The sequence below is a fragment of the Tupaia chinensis genome, unplaced genomic scaffold (assembly GCF_000334495.1).
Source record: "Tupaia chinensis unplaced genomic scaffold, TupChi_1.0 Scaffold000387_1, whole genome shotgun sequence".
Classification (NCBI taxonomy): domain Eukaryota; kingdom Metazoa; phylum Chordata; class Mammalia; order Scandentia; family Tupaiidae; genus Tupaia; species Tupaia belangeri.
Window position 1 is genome coordinate 933,914 of NW_006159889.1, and position 11,315 is coordinate 945,228.

Genomic DNA, 11,315 nt, shown 5'->3' on the forward strand with positions numbered 1-11,315 from the left:
CTGAGTGTTTTTGCTTTCTAGCCATTCCAAGTGTGGGTGGAAAAAATTTCACCAGAATTGGGGATCTGCTGGGCAGATCTGAGAAAGTGAGACAGGCAAGAGAGCCAGGCTGCAGGCAAGGCAAAGACGGTTATGATGGGCCATGGAGTCTGGCCGCGGTAGAGGGAAGTGAGGACTACAAGGGCAGGACACCTGGAAAAGGAGCTGGGACCACTGGCCTTAGGATCCTTGCTGCTGTGCTAGAGAAAGTACGTGGGAGACAGAGGAGGTGGTGGGCAGGTGGGGACGCATGGAAATCGCGACTACCCAGGGGATGCAGTTTCCAGTAAAGACAATTCCTAGGTCATGAACCAGGAGTGATCCTGAGGTGGGATCTACAGGTCACTGGTAGTTTTACTCTTATCCAAATGAAGCATGTGATTAACTCAAACTTTTGAATCAGAGATCAAAAGACAATATTTTTCTAAAACATGAAGTACTTAATTTAATTTTATTTAATATTATTATTTTTCAGTTTATCAGAGAAAGAGAGGAAAAGTGAAAAAGCAAGCCACCAGCCAGGGACTTGAACCACATTTGGCCATGTGGGAGTCCAGTGCCTTAACTACCTACCCACCATCAGCTGGCCCTTGAAAGACAACATTCTAAAAGTTTTATTAGTAAATGGCAGAACTAGGATTCAAACCCAAGCTTTCGATATTTGGTTATAGCCCAGTTACAACCTTCTGCTCCTGCGAGTAAAATGTGCCATCAAGTATTCAGTTCTTCAGAACCATTTGGGGTGACAGAGATCCATCACTTTCTTTCAAAGATTCAATTATATTTCCCAAAAGAAATTCAGGGTTCTGCTACCAAAAGAGCGGAAAATTGATGCTGAGTAAGTGAAAGAATGAGGCACCCTAGTCCCTGTCTACACCTGCTCACTCCTCCCTCAGACCCAGCCCAGCCCATAGCAAACAAGATTAATAACCCCAGTCGGTAGGTTGGGGGTGTTTTAGTTTTGGGGTAGTTGCAGAGTTCCTTGAGAAGCTGATGAGAGCAGGAAACCACGGGTGCAAACTCAGTCATGAGGATGTTCATGGGCCTGGCACTGATAGATGTCCAATAAATACTTGTGGGATAAATGAATGGTTAGGAATCCAGGGGGTTCGTTGGCTCACTCCAGGTTAAGAACTGGTATGAACCCCTCCCGCTGTATGTGGAGGGACCTCTGTCTTACTACAAGCTCATGCCCCTTTTGAACAGGTACAGGACATCCTCTTGGCAAGCCTCTCAAGGGAGACTGTCCATTTCCCATGCCCCTTGTCAGTTCTAGCCTCCCAGAAAGGAGTCAGCACTTCTTTGGGACTTAGGAGAATGCTTAGGAAGATAGGCTGCTTTTCCCCTCCATTCAACGTTCTCCTTCCCAGGAGTCTGGCTTTCTAGCTCCTGGCCTGCCATCACTGTCCTCCTGGACAGGCACCAGCATTCAGAGCATGCCTGCAGGCCCACTGAGAATTGCACTCAAAACTTGGGGAAAGTGAATTCTCAGACCCTAGATCACTAAGAAGTCACAGTTCACTGAGTTAAGCTCAAAGTTTACATGCCCAGCAGAGTTTCCCAAGAGACCTAAGACTAGAAAAACATTTTGAGATCACAGTTTCTGGGGTTTATTTATTCCAGAAAGAGAGACCTATTCAGGGCCATGGTGTTCCACGAAGCCCCGAGGGAGAACTTACCCAGCCTTTTGCCCAGCTTTACCCAGCCACGCTGAAACTCCTGTATAATTACCTCATTTAGTTGCCACATTGACTCCAGCATTTTGGTTCATGGGACGGTGTCTTACCAAGCCAACAGTCCCACCTTGCCACATCTGATACATAAAAATAATTAGACATCCATCCTGCCACGTAACAATGCAGCCATCTATGGGCCACCATGGTTAGTCATCTCTGGAGTAGTCAGGTCTAGGAGAATCAGAGGTCAGTTTGGCAGGCTTGGCAGGGAGTACCACACCCTCTCCTGAGGGATGTCAGGTCCAGGCAAGTGACCAGAGATGGTAGACCAGATGGACAGAGCTGGCCCACAGTGCTGCCCACTCCCAGCCCTGCTTCCCTGGGCTCCGTGCCACAAGAATCATCTCCACCCCATTTTCCTCTCTCATGGAGAGGAGACAGACCTTGACAGAAAGGAAAGAAGGAAAGTTGGTGTCCCCTTGAAACCCCAGGAGGTGGAGCAGTGCCCATGTAGAAATCCTCTGGGAACTGTCACCACTTAAGCCTGGAAGAGGATGTCTCTCCCAAGGGCATAGAAGCACACACCCTGCCTTGTTGCAATAGCACACACTCTGACTCCCAAGTCGAGCAAGTGACTCTTTCTCAGGGTGGGGACAAGGGCGAGGCTGGCAAAGCATCAATATGCCTTCAGGAAAAAGAGGGTAAGGAAAGGGTGGAGTCAGGGCACAGTCTATAAACCTTTCCTTGTTATCCCATGTCACCAGGGATAAGTCATGCGCACTAGTGGGCTTGTGTCGTCAGGACCTCTGACCCCCGCCAACACTGAGAGAGTGACTGGATAACTGAGAAGCGGTGCCCACATGGGCTCCTGCAAGAAATGTGCGGCGCTGGGCTGCGGTGGCCGCTTTCCCCCCTAAGATGTGACCTGCATCCCGAGCACCTTGCTGTTGGAGGCAGAAGACAATGAGTCACTTGTGTCCTCTGCTCTTGGTTCTAGGATTTCTGAGTGACCCGGGGTGAAGGAAGGACCTGGAGTAACTTAAAGCTAGATGCGCTTAAAACCTGAGTTTGCCTATCTCTCCTGGTCTGCCCTGGCTTTTTTTATATTTTAAGAATTATTTTATTTAACTTTATTTTATTTATTTGTTTGTTTGTTTAAATTTGACCAGAGAGGGGGAGAGAGGGAGAGAGAGAGAAAGTGAGAAAGCAAGCCGCCAAGTCCAGGACTCAAAACACAGTCAGCCCTGTGGGAGTCCAGCGCCCTTAACCACCATACCACCTTCCAGCCCCGTGCCCTGGCCTTTTAAAGGGTCCTTCTCCATCATGACATATCACAGAGTTGAGCTCATTGTTTTTTACAGAATAATATCTTTTGCTTTCAGAGTACATGAGGATTGGTTTTCTTCTTATGATTTTTTAAAATTTGTTACAGGGTATGTGCACTGGCCAGAGAGACAAAGAGAGGGAAAGTGAGAAACACCCCCCACCACCACCACCAAGGATGGACACACTGCAATCCCTCTCTATTCTCTTCTCTTCTCAGGACTTTGGGCACGCACACACATGTGTGTGTTTTTGTTTTTGTTTTAGGCAGGTTTTTGACATAGGGTACATGTGATCACCAGAAAAACAGAGAGTGACAGAGAGACAGATCACACATACCCCCCTCCCCAGGAGGTATGGCCACACTCTTCTCCTCCATTCTCCTCTCAGGATTTTGGGCATGCATGTATACATGCCCAGAGTGAGTTTCAAGCCGCTGGGTCCAGAACTCAAACCACGGTTGGCCATGTGGAAGTCCAACAACGTAACCATTACGCCATCTGCTGGTGCCAACCTGGCATGTTTTTAAAGCCACCAGGTACAGCACTCTAACTGCATAGTAGGCCTAGTGCAATCTAGACGCCTTAACCACCAAGCCACCAGTTGGTCCAGTTTTATTTTTATTTATTATTATTATTATTTTATTTTGTAAGATTGGTTTTCTTAAATTATTTGTTAGAGTTCAACGAATGACGCGTAGAGACGGTAGCAACCTCCCTGTGTACATGCTGACAGACTTTTGGCCTGCTTCTTGTGTAGATAGGATAGTCTACCAGGCCTGGTGTATAGCTAAGCTTTCTGGCTATGAATCAAATTGTCTGGGGTCAAAGCTGAGCTCTTCTACCTAATTAACCTTAGGACACATCAGTTTCCTCATCTGCAAAATGGGAATAACGAAACTTTGCAATGTCAGAGTATAGCCAATACCTTTTCCTGGCACCAGTAAATGTTCAGTAACTGTTAGCCATTGTAACTGAGGTTTGTGTGTGTGTAATATAAAAAACTCTGCTTGCATTATCAGGCCAATCTCACACTGACTAAGACGGATAAACGTGTGCTATGCTTGATGTTAAGTTCCGAGCTTCAAACTTCCGAGCTTCAAACTTCCGGAACCTGCGTGGAGTGTTGATTTCAGCTTCAGGCCTCGAAGGACTCCTCGGGGCCAATCAGCCTTTGTCAAGCCGTTTGTGTGAAAGGGACTTCATTCAAAGCCTTATTGAATTAACTGGGGCTTCCTTTAAATAAGGGCTTGTTTTTAGAAGCTTTCTTTTCCAACAAGAAACAGAACACAATGGATTCCAAGGAATCTACAGTTCTCATCACAGCTTGTCACAAACACCTGGCACATCTTTTCAGCCCAGAGTGAAAACACACGCACTCACACACTCTCACACCCTCACTTGTGAACTTCAGAGACACAGACTCAGCTCCAAGTTCCAAAAGCATTTGTCAACAAACTTCCTCTCCGGAGTTATTTCCTGGAAGAACAGCAAAAGTTGTTTTTCAGTTGACAATATGGCTTTAGTTGCTGCTGATGTTAAGTGAAAGTGCCATTGTTACCAACTGTTAACCTTACAAAAATTACTTATTTTCCTTCTTTCTTTCTCACTCTCTTTTATCTTTGGTAATAAACTATTGTTCTGTTCTTTGCTGGTCAACACGAAGAATAAATTATCAGTAAAGTTGATTTCAGGCAAAGACCATACTTAGAAATTGGGTTAATGCATTGCGTATTTCAACCACGAGAAAGCTTCATATCATTGTTTAGCCAGCATTTACTGAGTTCTTTGAAAAGCAATTGCAGCAAACAGCAGAGAGAGTTAAGGCACTTATGGAATATACAAAAACACGAGCATTTGGGGTTGCACATAACAAAGAAATATCTTAAATACTTTGCAAAATATTCTAGGAGCCAAGACACAAGGGCATGCTTTAGGAGAGCATAGGAATGTAATTTGGGAGGAAAAAAAGGCATATTGGAACTTCCCATTTCCTTTAAGATCACTGACCGAAACAAAGCAGCATTCAACTTAACCATCTGACTTGACATAGTTTATAAATAATAGCTCAACTTAAATCCAAAAGCAGGCCCAGCCACAGTAGCCCAACTGAGAGAATGTCACTGTACAAAGGTGAAGCCACATCGGAGGCATAGGGTGGGTTTGAATCTGTGTGTACCTGTGGTCCCAGCTAACCAGGAGGATGGGGCAGAGGGACTGCGACCTAGTGAGACCCTGTCGAAGACAGCTACCTTTCTTTCCCATGTTCTCTCCTTCTCATTAAAAAGAAAAAAAAAGAGGGGCCAGCAGGTAGAGTGGTGGTTAAGGCATTGGACATGGCACTCCTACATGGACGACTGTGGTTCAAATTCTGGATCCGGCAGCTTGAAAATCATGTTGGGTGTGTGTACATGAACGCCCAGAATTCCAAGCCGAGAATGGAGAAAAAGAGATTGCAGCATGCCATCCCCCTAGGAGGTGATTTCTCAAGTTCTCTTTCTCTGTTTGTCTTTGGCTGGCAAGCACACATGCCCTATGGCAAAAAAAAAAAAAAAAAAAAAGAAAAAAGAAAGAAAGAAAGAGAAACAAAACATAAAATGTAAATAAGTAAATAAAAGAAGGAACAAAATTTCAAGAAAAAAAAATGTGACTCTGTTTGTGCTAAAAAAAATATTTGGGTCCTATCACAGTGGCTCACAGAGACCATCACTACTTGGGAGGGTAGAAGCTGCATGGGAGGCCTAGGTTCAGTTCCCGGGCTGATCTGAATATGTAGGGATGACTGTGTGCACCTGTAATCCTAGCTCACTGGGAGGCTGGAGCAGGACAATCCACCATAGCAAGACCTTGCCGAAGATGCCTATCACGCTCTTCTCTTCTTCTATTTCCCTTCTTCTATTTCCCTTTCCCTCTCTCTCTTTCTCATAAGGAAAAATGGAAGGAAGGAAAGAAAAAGAAAGAGAGAAAAAAATAAAAAGAAGTATTTTGCAAAAGAAAGAGAGGGGCCTGCCCTGCAGCTTTGTGGTTAAGAGAGCCAGATCCCACCTGACCAACAAGCATTTTAATCCTGGCCCTGAAGTCTGAAAAACACTGGGTGCAAGTATGAGCATGCCCAAATCGAACAGGATGGAGAAATGGAGGAAAAGGGACTGTGGTGTGATCATGCCCCACAAGGGAGTGCTTTCTCCTTCTCTCTTTGTCTCTCTGTCTCTTGTGAGCACAGGGGCCCTTTGGTAGAAAAAAAAAAACAAGGAAAAGAAAAAGAAAGGAAGGAAAGAGAAGAGGAGGGGAGGGGAGGGGAGGGGAGGGGGAAAGAAAAAGAGGAAAGGAAAGGAAAGGAAAGGGGAAAAGAGAGAGTAGGGCAGGGGAGAGAAAGAAGGAAAAATAGTTGCACAGGGGCTGGCAGGTGGCATGGTGGTTAAAGGCGCTGAACTCCCACATGGCCAACTTGGTTCAAGTCCCGAACCTGTCGGCTTGCTTTCTCACTTTCCTTCTCTCTCTGATCAAACTGGGAAATAATAATAATAAATAAAGCTAAATTAAAAATGATTCTTTAAAAATAATAATAATAATTGCATGGCCATCCAGGTTTCCAGATAATACCCCCTAGTCTGGTGGGTTTACTTCAGTGGAGTCTCTGTTACCGAGAAGAGGACCAATTCAACACTGGAATTCAGATAGCCCTGATGTCAGATTTAGGGGCTATTTAGACAAATTCTCTTTCCCCTGACCAGCCTCTGTTGATCCAGCCCTGAATTTCACCTTTTTAATGAAGAATTTGCCTAACAATTTCTCCCATGGATCTCAATTGGATCTCATTTTTGCAAGAAGACTGTGACCTCATCTACATAGAAAATGAAATTGAAATCATGGACATTTTCAGAAGTCTGTCAAAAGTTTCCACGTATAATTACATGCAGTCTAAAACCCTAAGGGCAGTTCAAGAAGTCATACAAAGACCAAAATAAACGTCCTAAGGGGTATGTCATGAGCAGTATGTCACCAAAGCTGCCCATTAAGGAAGACCGGTGGAACTCGGAGACTCAAGCATTTCTGTCCCCTGCAACATGAGGGGCACTTGAGAACAGTGGATGCGGCCCATGAGGTGGTTGCAGGGATGGGCCTTTACTTCCCTAAAATAAAGAAAAACGAAGAAAATAATGCTTGGACTGGCTCCCGGCTGAGTACTCCCTCTAAAGTGGGACTTAATACAAAAGACATCCGCACTCCCAGATTTTCTCAGAATAGTGGAGCATTTTTTGCCTTTTTTCAAACTAAGGAAATAAATGTAAAAATCTGAATTATCTTTAAGTTTATTTTATTTTATTTTCAAATACACAATGCAGGTCAGAGACAAGAAAAAAAAAAAAAATATATATATATATAGTGACAGTTCTCTCTCCCAGCCTCCTGCTCCATCTGCTGTCATCCTTGCATCCTGAGTAATTAATTACTTTTATTAATTTCTGGTGTATCTTTCTAGGCTTTCTTTTTTTCTTTCTTTCTTTTTATTTGCTAATTGGCTGAGGGCATGTACACCCACAAGAGAGAGAGAGAGAAAGAGAGAATTCCCCAATGAGACAGTTACACTATAATCCTTCTTCCTCCATTTCCCCATCCCATCAGGATTTAGGGCACAATACATTCATCCACCTGGCATGTTTTTTCAAGCCACCATGGCTGGGATTTGAACACAGTCAGCCACATGAGATCTACCTTCATATGTAGAAGGTTTAACTGCTGCACCACAGGGCCAGCCCTCTAGAGTTTCATTATACAAATAGGTATTATTTTTTTCCATTCATAGGCAAAAACTAACATACGATATACACTGTTCTATATTTTGTTTAGTTCACTTGCTAATCAGTGTTTTCATTGCCAGAGGGCATGTGTGCTTACCAGCGAGAAAGAAAGAGAGAAGGTACTCCTTGATGGCGTATGGTCACACCACAATCCTTTTTCTTCCATTTCCTCAGGATTTCAGGCATACATGAACATGTGCCAAGCATGTTTTTTAAAGTGCCAGAGCTGGGATTTGAACTGAGATCAGTCATGCGAAATCAGGTTCCTGATGTGTAGCATTTAATAACTGCTCTATGGGGCTGAGTTAATTTGTGTTTCTTGGAGAGCTTTTGAATATCTGTATATGAACTTGGAGGGTTTCTTCAACCATCTTGTGCAGCATAATATTTCACTGTATGGCTGTATCTACGTACTTTTTTTTTATGCACAGTGGAGCACTTTTTGCTTTTTTTGCCTTTTTTCAAACCAAGGAGATAATTGGTTGATTGGCACATGGGTTGTACCCAGTCTTCTGCTGTCGCATAGAATGCTATGGAGGATGACTGTGACATCGTGTATTGTGTGATATATCTGCAGGATAAATTCCCACAGATGTGATTGTGAGCCAGAGGGTAAATGAACATATGATTTTCACAGATATTCCCAAATTGCCCCCTATGGAAGTTACACCAACATGTGCTACATATGAGCATGCCTGGTTCCTACAGCCCTGCCAAGAACATGTTTTATAAAACTCGTGGATTTTTGCCCAGTTGATAAAACGATAGTTATAAAGAATTTTTTTCCTTTTATTACTCTTATTATGAGTGAGGTTGAGCATGTTTTCATATGTTAAAAGGCCATTTATGAGGCCAGCAGGTGACATGGTGGTTAAAGTGCTGGTCTCCCACACAGCTGACCATGGTTCAGGTCCTGGACCTGGTGGCTTGCTTTCTCACTTTCCCTCTTTCTCTGTCTCTCTCCAGTGAGTTCACGTCCCCTATAGCTAATTTTAAAATCATAATAATAAATCAATCATTCTTTTAAAATTGTACTTAACTTTGTTTATTATTATATTTTTTTAATTTGACCAAAAACAGAGAGAGAGAGGGGAAGTGAGAAAGCAAGCCACCAGGACTGGGACTCGAACTGCCGTCGGCCATGTGGGAGTCCAGTGCCCCAACCACTATGCCACCTGCCAGCTCCCCTTAAATAAATATTTTTTAAGAATTACTTTATTTAACTTTATTAATTTGTTTTAATTTGCCTAGAGAGGGACAGAGTGAGAGAGAGAGAGAAGAGAGTGAGAAAGGAAGCTGCCAAGTCCGGGACTCAAACCATGGTCAACCATGTGGGAGGCCAGCGCCCTCAACCACTGTTACCTGCTGACCCCTAAATAAATAATTCTAAACAAAGCTTGCATAAATAATGTCACTAGAAGAGCACAGTGAACAAAATAAAATTTGTTTTTATAAAAAAGACCATTTGTATTCACTTTTCCATAAACTTTTTTTTTTTTTTTTTAGGTTTTCGCTATAGGGCGCGTGCGCTCGCCAGACAGACAGAGAGAGACATACAGACAGAAAGTGAGAAATCACCCCCCAGGGGGGATGGTCATGCCGCAATCCCTTCTCCTCCATTCTCCTCTCGGGATCCTGGGCACGCACGCACACGCGCCCGGCATGAGTTTTAAGCCACTGGGTCCAGGACGTGAACCACAGTCAACTACGTGTGAGTCCAGCGACATAGCCATTATGTTAACTGCTGGTTCCCAACATTTTTTTTTATAGATTCATTTCAACAGTATACAGGGGTTTTTTTAAGAATTACTTTTTATTTAACTTTGTTATTTTATTTATTTATTTATATTTGACCAGAGAGGGACAGAGAGAGAGAGAGAAAGTGAGAAAGCAAGCTGCCAGGTTTGGGACTCAAACCACGGTTGGCCATGTGGGAGTCCAACACCCTTAACCACCACGCCATCTACTGACCCCCCATCCATAAACTTTTTATAATCATGAAATCATGTGTTAAACTTTTATCTTTTTCATAACTTTTGTCCATATATCTTATTGAAGTTTATGTGGCTTTATTGGTTTCTAATTTACTGATTTCTTTTTTCTCTTTTGTAATTGAGATTTCTTGATTGTGTTGAAGATCTGTACAGACATTTCGATTTGTACCCAATTTTTAACATACGTACCAATTTTAAAAGCCAAGTAGAGTGATTCTATTTAAATCACTTCAGTGACATTCCAGCTTCAAATTTGTAGGCAAATTTTCCTTAAGAGGATATCGAGAACCACTGTCTTCAAATGTTGAAAGCTGTTATATAAGTCCCACCAAATCAGTTTAGTATCATACACACTACATACTTCAATTTCCAATCTTTCATAGCACATTAACAAAAGTATTAGGAAAACTGAACTACCACAACCAAAGATGTTACAGAGTGCACACACTTCTGACAGGGAGAGCAACAATCAGAGCGGTTTTCTTTAGGAAACAGTACTACTAAAAAACATAATAGAAGTAATTAAAAATATTCAAGACACATTAAATGCATGACTGTGACTCCGAACTGCCAATTTGCTTTGTATTTAGGATAAAAAAACTACCCACCCGCCCCTGCCTGTGGAATGTTAAGTTGACACCCAAGAGAGTCAAAGCCTCCTACAAGTCAATATCCCACTATTTTCTGGTTGTACCAAAAAATAAACAAACAGTAAACTATTTCACCTCTTAAAAAAAAGCATTTACACTTTAAAAACGGGATGAGGTAGGATTCTCTCCTTCTTAAAAATGTTTCTAGAGCTATTAAAAAGCTTGCATTTACAAAATAGTTGATAAAAATATTCCTCTGCATTGTACAAGAAGGGAGACAGGGACCACTGATAACACATGGTATATGGCATTACTCAGACTTGACTTCTTTCTCGCCTGCTTCATCAGAGGGTGGACTCTCCTCATTTTTAGTGTCTCCATTTTCTGCAGGTAAATCTTTAGTGCCTGGGTTGGCCACTTCAACCTGTTTCCTCTTTGCTCCCCTTTTACCTTTTGTTTGCACTCTTTTGTCTGAAGATTTATCCTTCCCTGCCGCCTTTTTTGGCTCCACTTTTGCAGGAACAGGTTTAGCGACAACCAACAACCTCGCCGAAGATCTCCTCTTGGGCTCTTCCTTGGCCGCCCTCTAGGCTGAGCTGAACTTCCTCTTGGGCATCTTGGCTGCGGCCAGGGTGCGGGCTGGGTGCCTGATGAGGCCACGACGCACCTAGAGCCTTTGCGAAGTTGAGTGGATAAACCCTACAGCTCCTCCTGCCACCCAAGCTGCTGGAACTCCTAGTTTACTGATTTCTAATCGATGAGTTACACCTGTTTTTGACATTTGTTTTTATTTTTGCATTTCAGATTTTTTATTTGTAGTAAATATGACGAGTATTTTCTCTTAAGGCCTGTGAATTTTTAGTTTACTTAGAAAGGTCCAGAGCTGATCTGT

At 43.0% G+C, this 11,315-nt stretch overlaps 1 pseudogene; it reads right to left on the reverse strand.

The window, feature by feature from the left end:
* Window positions 1-10,733: 10,733 nt before the first annotated feature.
* Window positions 10,734-11,039, reverse strand: LOC102480015 (non-histone chromosomal protein HMG-14 pseudogene; annotated as a pseudogene).
* Window positions 11,040-11,315: the final 276 nt, after the last annotated feature.